Here is an 11155-nt window from a genome sequence, read left to right as displayed (position 1 = left end):
GAAAAGTCTGTGGTCGTCATCTAAACTCCGCTAGATGACTAAATCAACAACAACAACGAGGCCTCTCATCATTTTATTTCATCACACACCAACTGTTAACCCATGTTCTTCCCAACATATTAGTAGATAAAATATATACATTTATATACAGCTTAAAACCTGTACGAAACATCCATTCAATAACTAGTTCAAATAAACAAATAATATATAAACACATAGCACGTATTTTATAAAGAATACTTCATATCTATGTGTTGGGAGAAAGTGACTACACACTCACTTGATAAGAAAATGATCGGACAACACCTCGTCTCTTAAAATAATCTTTTCCGATAAAACCGGGATGCTTTTCTTGAAAACCGAGCCTCTCGCGGGCAGAGTTTCGGCTCGGAAACTTTACTTCTCGGGATCCTCGGGCCTTCGGGACTTGCTTTGGGTCTCGGGAATAATACAGGGGCTTCGGGGTATTTCTTGCACGCAAAACGAGGAAAATATAGGAGAGAAAGAAAGAATTTTGGCAAAAGAAATCGACAGCCTCGCATGCCCTTTTATAGCAGCGAGACCTCGGACTACGCTGGGCGTACCGAGGCCCTACGCTGGGCGTACATCGGATCAGGCTTCCACGTGGCGAAGTCTCGGTGGAGGAACGTGGCTCTTCTTCGGACCGCACAATGCAGTAGTATGCTGCACGTAGCCTCCTCGTACGCAGGGCGTACTTTGGTGTCGACATGTACGCGGGGCGTACCTCCTTGTACGCTGGGCGTACCTCGCATCCTTTCGGATAAGCTTTGGTATGCGTGCCATGAACTTCAAAAATTCATAACTTTCACATACGAGGTCCGTTTTCGACATTCTTTATATCCACGCGTAGGTGAGATTATGCTCTACAACTTTCATTTAGACTCCGTTGGCAAATTTTGACTTTATTTTTATTATATTATTTTTAGTAGGCTGGGACAGGAAAACTCCGTTATAAAATCATAACGTCTTCATCTGACGTCCGTTTTCGTCTGTCTTTTTACCGTTGGACTACTAACAACGAGATATTCGATTCTCGTTTAGATTGTTTCGGCCAATTATCACTCGATCTCAATTTCGAGATTTCGGGCTGCATACCGCTAAGTCGAAACTTAGAAAATCATAACTTCCTCATGCGAAGTCAGATTTAGACGTTCTTTTTTATGCACGCTCTCGGTTTAACATATTCTACAACTTCCGTTTAGATAACTAAGGCTAGATATCGCTCTATCTTAAATTGATATTTTACGTCCTTCAGCGTCGTGTCGGTTCCGTCGCGAAACTTCGACAGGTCATAACTTCTTCGTTATAACTCGGATTTCAGCATTCTTTATATATTCGCAAACCTCGTCACAACCACTACGCCTTTATGCATCAATATCGGTTTTATCTAACATTTTATTTTTACGCTTATTTTTATTTTTAATTCATTTAAATCACACAATTAAGCATAAAACACATAATACTCAAATAACACATTCTTATTATTTCAAAATGAGTTACAAGAGTTAACCTAGACTATTACAACAACATTAATGCCTAGCCCAGAAACACGGGCGTTATAGACTTATCCAAGTCGGAGACTATTGGATTAGGTGTCTAAGCCCATAACTATAATTGGTATAAACTTGAATTGATAGTAGCACAGTCCTTTTAGGTTGCCCTCAAACCTAGCAATTGGATAGGATGATTTTTGGAGAGAGAGGTTGATTTATATTTGATTAATATATTGAAATAAATAATTTATTAATTCATTATGAGAATAATATATTAATTAGAAATAGTAATATTTAATTAATAATTAATCATAAATTAATTGGAATTAATTTGGGATTAATGGAATTAATTAAAAGTGCAGGGACTAAAGTGAAATTGTTCAATAGTTGAGAAAAAGGCTCCAGAACCTTCCGCACATGGGGTGGACAATTTCTAGAGGCATTTTAGGGTTTTTGGAATTATCCTTAGAGGATAATCAGGAAGCTGTATAATTACCAATTCAAAATAATATTATTATATTGGTTTTGGGCTTATCTAGGGTTTCCTACTTGCACTATATAAAGGCCCTTTAGCCTTCATATTTCGGATATCACTTCTTCCTATAGGGTTTGCCGAAATTATACTCTCCCATCTCCCTTCTCCTCTCTCCTTAATTTCCTTCTTGCTAGCTTGGGTGTGAACCACTAGAGGCTCGACACTTGTGGTGCTTGCTTCCAAAGCTTCAACAAGACATGGATTATTATTATTTGCTATAATAACAATAAGGTATGTAATCCTAAACCCATTTATTTACTTTTTGAAAATTACCTAGGGTTTTTAGGGTTCATGTTTTGATGCTCATAGTTATAGGTTCAATAGAGAAAACATAGATCTTGTTTTATGCGTGAAACCCATTAACATATTGTTGAGTGACAACAAACAAGGTAACCACTTCAGAAAAATATCAAACAAGCTTTGGTGAAACTGGCAGAAATAAAACTTCTTAAAATCGTAAATCAAAAGAACACAATATTTAACGTGGTTCGATCAAGGCGACCTACATCTATGGGAAAAAAATAGAGAGAATTTTGTTAACTTTCTGGAACTATTACAAGCACTCAAAATTGTATCTCACTTTGAGCTCTTGTACACATCTAGAAATTTTACAATGATGAAGATATGATCCTATTTATATGCAAGGAAGGGAAACCCTAATTATGATGGGCCATTCCCATCCATAATTAGCCCATTAATGGGATATCATGATTTCCATCAAATCATGAAGCGCCATGTAGACACTTTTGGCACCTTCAAACTCATGAACATCAACCAGACACATGATGGCACATCATGTGTCATGATGGCGCACCTACGATCATGATGGCACATCAGTCATGTGGAGCATCCTATTTGAGCATCTTCAACCTTCTGATCAACAATGAACAATCTCGAGCACCCTAGAGAGTCTTGCAACTAAATGGAACACTAAGGAGGCGTGATGGCACACCATGGACCTTGGTGGTGTATCACGCTTTATAATGGCTCATCTTCAACTTGAGTGGTACATCCTTGATTCTTTGTTCATCAACAACACTTCAACACTCCCGGAACACAACAAGGCATATAATAGTGGCGTAACAAGCACCAAGGTGGTGCACCTTATGCACAAGGTGGCGCATAATGATGCATGGTGCATCATTGATGCTCCATTCTCCTTCCCGATGCTCCACTCCAACTCCAAGTGCTCCATGTTGATCCCTGATGCTCCATTTCACCTCCAAATGCTCCATTGCAACTCCAAGTGCTATATGTTCCTGCAAGTGCTCCACTTGATTCTAAGTGCTCCATCTGAGTGCTCTACTTGGTTCTAAGTTCTCCATGTTAGACAAGACTTCATACCCCAACAATCTCATACTTGAAGCTTGAACAACTTCATCTGTTATTTCAAATTTCACCATTCCTCATGGTACTCTCTCTCTCTCTATCTCTCTCTCTCTCTCTCTCTCTCTCTCTCTCTCTCTCTCTCCCTCCTGCCAAGCCCTTCTCTACACACTTCTAGAAGGACAGTTGAAGCCATGCAAAGCTTCAACTTCTCGGTGGTAACCACCTTGGTGAACATATCAGTTGGATTCTTCGTTCTAAGGATTTTATTCAATTTTAGAGCTCCTTTATTTTTTGACTCTCGAATGAAATGGCACCTTATTTGTATGTTTTTCGTTCTACTGTGAAACATTGGATTCTTTTCTAGGTGAAATGCACTTTGGTTGTCACAATACAATACACAATCCTCATGTTGCATTCCAAGTTCTGACAAGAAACTCTTCAACCATATGAGTTCTTTGGCACCTTCTGCAAGTGCCGTGTATTATGTTTCCATGATTGAGAGAGAAACACTCTTTTGTAACCTTTACATATAACTTATTGATGTACCTCCAATCGTGAACAAATAGCCTATTGTGCTCTTTCTTGAATCTGCACATCCACCCAAGTCTGCATCGGCAAACTGTTTAAGACTACTCATTTCCTTTTCTAAAATATAAGGAAACTCAACTGTTCCTTTTAAGTAGTGTAGCAACCATTTCACTCCATCCCAAGGTTGTACTCTCAGATTTGACATGAACCTGCTCACAACTCCCACTGCATGAGCAATGTCTGGTATAGTACAAACCATTACATACATTAGACTACAAACTGCAGATGTGTAAGGAACTTTATGTTGGGTTTTGAGCATTCTAACACTCCTATGGTGTACATGCAACCCTATAAACCTTGGATCTATGTTTTCTCTATTATACATGCAAATATTAACTATTCCAAGGTTTCATCCTAACTAGTATATTATGAAGCACCTATACTACAAAGTTCTAGTTAGATGACATACCTTTTGATGTAGCATGATGTCTTCAAGCTTTAAGAGCTTAGCCCCAATAGTGTGGAAGCCTCAAATGGAATCACAAATCACCAAAACACCTTGGAAGAACTTGAGAGAATATGTATGCACACTAAAATCGGCCCACTCTTATTTTCACACACTTGTGTCAATTTTGTGAGCCAAGGACCCCTTTATATATTATGGAGGATTAGGGTTACATCCATGTAAACCCTAATACCCATGACCTTTCATTTACATAGGATCCATGGGTTAAAAGCTCCATGGACCATCCATGAAAGCTTAGCCCAACCTAAATGAACTTGGCCCATTCCATATATATAAGAGTCCATATTTAATTAGTTCTTTTTGATCACTTTTTTAATTCTAAATTAATTCTTGATCAATACTAATTAAATAATATGATTCCATATTAATATATTAGAACTTATAATATATTAATATAAATCATAAATATACTATTCTCAAAAGACTATCCATATAAATTGTGTCGGTGAAGTGCAACCCAAATGGACCATGTCGGGTCGGGTCAAGTACATACCAAATATAGTTATGGACTTAGACATCAATCCAACAGTCTCCCACTTGGATAAGTCTAAAACTATTATTGAGTATGACTTCAAAACCTAACTGGCAATCGTAGCTCTTAAAGCCGCTGTCGAACTCTGACCTTGTCAATGACTTGTCCATTAGATAAGGGATCATATATTCCTCCATTCTAGATATCATATGGACTGAGACATGGATTATAATCATTCTCTCTGTCCATTTGTTGTTTCCCGATTTTCGATTTATGATGACTGACTGATTGAACAAATCAAATCAGTCCTGGCTTGGCCAAGCACTCACATGTGTCATCGCTAAATCATCGAGGGGCCCACAGATATCGCTTTTATCCCGAAGGTAAAAGGAATGGATAAACTTCGACTCATATGGCTTGTTCTACTACTTGTTGAATCATACACAAAGGCACGTTTTATAACATCGAGTTACCAATGCGTTTTCGTGCAATCAATGTATAACCAACTCATAGTAACAACTCATATCTCTAGGTTTTAAGAATATAAGATATTATCGTCTCATGATCACTCGTGATAAAATCCATGAAGTGATTCAAATGAGCGTGGGCTGAATCCAATACTCAGAACTTATGAGCACTCAGGAGTGTTGTAGCACCACTTTGTCCACCAACTTGGACCTCTACAAACCAACCCATGACATTCTTGATTCATATCTACTTCCAACATATGACCGACTGTGGATGGTTTGAATAACTTAATCATTCAGGAAGAGCGACTTAGTTATTCTGGAAGTCAAAACATGCAAAGTGAAACACAAGAATAAATGAATCAAATATGGTATCAAACCCTATGAATATAAATAAACACTTTTATTTATCACCATACTGATTACTCATTATTCATTGTTTCGGTTTTATCAACTTTATACTTGAATTAAAAACACTAGTTGTCCCATGCTCCAAGCATGTACACTATGTTTTTCTTAAACAATAGCTTTGCCATACACCAAGTATGCACTCTATGTTTGTCTATGATCCTTACTTTGTGAAATAAACCAATTGAACATAATTTCAATGATTCTGATTTCACACTCCCAAATCCTTATCAAAAAATGTGAGAATTTCAAATTCCTATCATTTATCGAAATCTGTTTAGATTTTAAACTTATATGCACTGACCCTCCTGTAATGAATATGTACAAAGTCACAAAGACTTGTCAACAGTCATTATAAGGTATTCCAATCGAGATCAACTCCATGGAAACTAAGTCTCATATTCAAAGTACATTGCTTTGGACATGTTTCTTGCATTAAGTTTTCTAATGTTACACAGATAACTTCCACCTATGGAGACAACTCCATATTCTCATTTTGACTATCACTTCTGAATAAGAGATGCCTCTTTTTAGAATATGTCAATATGGTCCTTCCAAAATTAGCACTATACTTCCAACTGTCCCTGAGCAACCAATCTTTGGTAAACCTCAGATTGTCCTCGACAATTGCTTAATCATTTTAGTCATATCCAATTCTAGACCTTTTCCCTTCTTAATGCCTCTGGGCATTTGGAAAAATTTAGAAATGAAAAATATTATAGCACATGCAATCGATCATGTACCCAAAGCAAATGGTACACGATTCATGATGTCTCACATAAAGACATGATTCTAGACCAGTCTTTTGCTACAATATTTTTATTTGCCATGTTTTCAAAATTTGACTATGAAGAGGGATGCCGTAATCATAATCGAATTTTGAGAACGCAATATATAGAATTTCCTTAAGTTGAACCAATCCAACATGAAATTCATATATATATTCTTGACTAAAGATGATTAAGGTCTCAATCTAAGCCTTTAGAACTGAAATGAAGTATATCCTCTCCCTTAATTATAGCAAAACAACTTTTTCAATCCCTGCAGCCTCACGAATTGAAACTTTTGTTTTCTATAATTAACATTGCTAACTTGCAACACTAACAATAATTATCATGCTCCCACTAACATGATGATTATTAGCATAACACTCATGCTCCCACTAGCTTTGACATGTACTCAGAAATCAGCTGGACTTCTAGAAATCAATACTTTATTGACTTTCTTACCAAAGTTCAGATTTCTGATACAAGATGCTTTGATAAAACTTTATCAAAATCATACACCTTTCCTTAGATAGCATACATGTGTGTCTAAACAATTTCAGAACTATGAAAAGGGATGCCGTAATCATAGTCTCAATTGTTTAGACCTTTTGCCATCTGCTTCAAATCTACTTGGTGGAAGTGTTTCCTCACCATCATTTTCATGAATCGGAGAGAAACCTTATGACCCTTAGATTTTATGGTGTATGTGTTCTTATCCATGTGAATCGTCAAAACCATAGTCACAAGACAAGGATAATGACAAATCCAAACTCGTATGGACTGAACTTATGCAATCTTAACTTCTTGCCACCTGGCAGTACAGGGCCTGCCATTGCTTCCAAGTTATTATGCAACCAATTGAGAACTTTCAGAACTCCTATGCAAAGCCAACTTTAACTGGAATGGGCACAGAATATGTCAACACGATAGGTTATAAACCTCAAGTCGTGTGCTAGTGAAGAACCTCAGGTTTTATTCTTGATTAGTTCTTGAAATTCTTTTTAGGATCTTTAAGACTCCCACTATCCTCTTGACATATAAGACTATCTTGCCAAATATTCAAGAGATAGTGCGGATTCTTTATCAAGACAAACACTTCACACAATTGGCCTTAGTTGGTCTTTGTTTTATCCAAAACATCACAACTTACCAATTTCAAATGTACAAGAGTAGGACACTTTTACTCTTACATTTGACAAGTGTTTTAAACCTTTCTTTAAGATATGTCACTCAAGTTACAATCTTGGAGTATGACTCTAAGAATTGTTTTGGAACGAAGTATGACTCATCTTCCTGATCTAACCATTTCAACAATTCATGACTCCTCTTCTTAGTCATAAGAATGCACTAAGATGACCTTTAGAGGACTAATTGTGATATGATTTCTAAATCATTAAGATGATCAAAAACATGACACTAAAGTACTCTCCCATCTTTTTAGATTTGAGAAACTTTTATCTTTCTGCCTAATTTGATTCTTCCCATTCGTTCTGCCATACATTGAGACTTTTCCAATGTTTCAGAATTATACTTAAACTTGTAAGTATAACCATATTTACTAAACTTTAGTAAATCAAATAGTCTTAACGAGCTTTGTGGTGGACATGACCAGTGCACAAGAATGTGTACTCGATCCCTTTAGTCCTTCACTTGACTCACACATCCATGTGAACAAGTAATTAGTCTTGATTTTCCAATGCTTGAAAGTTCTCATTCATCATACTATTCAACTTGCATGATTCCAAGTTTCGGTCCAATTGAAACTTGGGTGATGAGGAACTTTCCTGATTTGGTAAATTTAGACACTACCACAAATGAAAGAATCAAATCCATTTTCCAATATTGCTGTCAGTGGAATCACATAAGCAACAATTTTCCACAAATGTCATTGTAAGGATACTTCAAATAAATAAAATTAAACAATTTTCTTTTATTTTAAAACTTTGCGGAAAAACTTATCCTTACAATCCACATGGAAAATTGTTGTTATCTATTCCTTACCAATATATCATAACTTCTTAAGCAACTGCTCAAAATTCTGATGCGATCGAAATCCACCTTCGCGATCAGAATCAGCATATACTTCCTTTAAGATTTCTCTCTATTCTTTGATTCTTAAAACATCAACATGTGACCCAGTCACATCATGTAATGAGGATCTCAGAATAGAACTTAACAAAGTTAGATAATGGGCTCTACCTGATGTAGAGTCAAACTTATTGACTTTAACATCCTTAGGTAAATTTGGCAGCTTTGCAATCAACGCCCCTTCCTTTGGCAAAATAAACATATGGACCCTTTGGTAATGGGATTATCTCAGACTTAGCCTTTCTCTTTACCATTTGGTCAACCGGGTTGACTATGGCCAATCCCTTTCCATTGGGAAGAGAATGTTTTTTCTGGATTTCCAGTGTCACCATTGTCAATGTCCATAAAGTTTTTGGGAAGTTGATCTTCTAATCAAATTTGCTTTACTATCGTTCCAAATCATTGCTGATTCAGCAGCACCAAGCAAATAGATATGATCATTCAGGGTTCATGTCATAGTCTGTTTCATAGTAGTCCCAAAGGAACTCACTATGTGACTTAGAAAGTGATTGAACATCCAACTTTCTCAAGACTTTGACACCCAACTCTCCCGGCTTGTCAATATGTGACTTCATCTCTAAGATGTGATCACACATAGACCTTGCTTGCCATTAGGGCTTGAGTGACCTTGAACTTGTGGGTTAGGGAGAATAATTGGAGGAGGTGGAGGAAGAGAAGTATGACTTCCATGAGCCAAACTCGGGAAGTCATATTCATTAGGAAATCTTGGTTTGGGAAGATCATTGTTGTCTAAACCAGACATCAACAATGGGAGAAATTCATGTAAAGTTGATTTAAGTCCTTAATATAACACCCAATATGATATATTAAGGCTAGGACCCAACAAACTATTTTATAACTTGGAAGAGGGATGCCGTAATCCAAGCTATAAAATATTTGAAGGTAGGTGAATGACGATTCACCAATTTCCACCAAGATAAACGAAATGTATTATTAGGTTTTAATTGGTTTTGAAACTCCTAGATTCTTTTGAGATTCATTGAACTTTTCAATGGCATGTTTCAATCTCAAGTGTGTCATTCAGGTTTTGTGACTGGGATGCCGAGGATCACAAAACAAGGTGTGAAGTAACCATGCAAATATACTTGGTACCCTTAATATTTACCCCTCAATCGATGTGCCGGTTAACCACACACGCTCCAACGATACTGTGATAAACATTAAGTTACCCTTTGCCTACCTTGTTAAGTCCAGGTTAGTGTGCCGGTTAACCACACACGCTCCACTAACAGCTTAAACAAAGTGCAAAGTGTAATTTCATGGATTAGCACCTTATTCACATTTTCCTAAGTAACTAAGATTGGGAATTTATAAGTGTTTAGTTACTTAGTATTTATCATTATACTTATAATGAAGGGAGAATTATAGTCCTTGTCCTACCTGTTCGGCTAACGACCCTCCACCGGTCAAGGAAGCGGTGAGTGAGAGTGGACACCTATTAAACTGCCATTTTATAGGCAGTAACCTTATACCCCCCTTATAGACCGGCTTCGTGAATGAGGCCTACTAATGGTAAGACGACTTGCTCTTATACATATAATATATTAAACTTTTAATATTATAATAGTATAAGGGTGTATTTTAGACATTTAAAATACTTGGTGGTTTAATCTATTAATTAAACTAGACTTTTAATTTAATTAAACTCAAACCATATATTTATGGATTAATAATACTCTTTTAATTAAACGCTTTAATTAACTATTAATAAAGTCCATAAGAGTTAATTGAATTATTCAATAAAAACATCATAATTCAAATTATTAAATTCAAAATTAAAACCATTTAATTAATTGTTTAAGTTATGAACCCAAGAGTTTTATAATTCAATTCTTTTTTTTTATCATAAAAAAACTTTTTCCAAATTCCAAAACTTGAGGGCAAGTTTTGTAACTCTTGAAAACTTTTGGATTCAATAACTTATGGAGTTAAATACTTGTTTTATGATGAAACTTTTCATGTTCCATAACTTAAGAATAAGTTATGGAATTCTTTAAAACATTAAGACCAAGTTTTGTAACTCCATAAAAAACTTTGAATCAATTTTTTTAAAAATCTTTTCATATCCATAACTTATGGAGGTTTCAACAAACTCTTTAGATCAAACTTTTAAAACTAATAAAATAATTATATCATTTTATCTTTTACTAAATTTGACCTAATTCAACTCATATAGCAAATGATTCAAATTTTACAAATAATTAGTTTTTCACAAAAACAAGTAATTATCTTAAAATTTGACAAACGTCATGTTTTTTTTTCTTTTTTTCCAACTTTGAAAATAAAACATTTGCATCAATATAACAGAAAACAACCCATGGCTCTGATACAACTGTTGGGTTTTGAGCATTCTAACACTCCTATGGTGTACATGCAACCCTATAAACCTTGGATCTATGTTTTCTCTATTATACATGCAAATATTAACTATTCCAAGGTTTCATCCTAACTAGCATATTATGAAGCACATATACTACAAAGTTCTAGTTAGATGACATAC

The sequence above is a fragment of the Lactuca virosa genome, chromosome 4 (genome assembly GCF_052849685.1).
Source record: "Lactuca virosa cultivar CGN04683 chromosome 4, Lactuca_virosa_CGN04683_v6, whole genome shotgun sequence".
Classification (NCBI taxonomy): domain Eukaryota; kingdom Viridiplantae; phylum Streptophyta; class Magnoliopsida; order Asterales; family Asteraceae; genus Lactuca; species Lactuca virosa.
Note: the sequence above shows the minus strand (reverse complement) of the source record.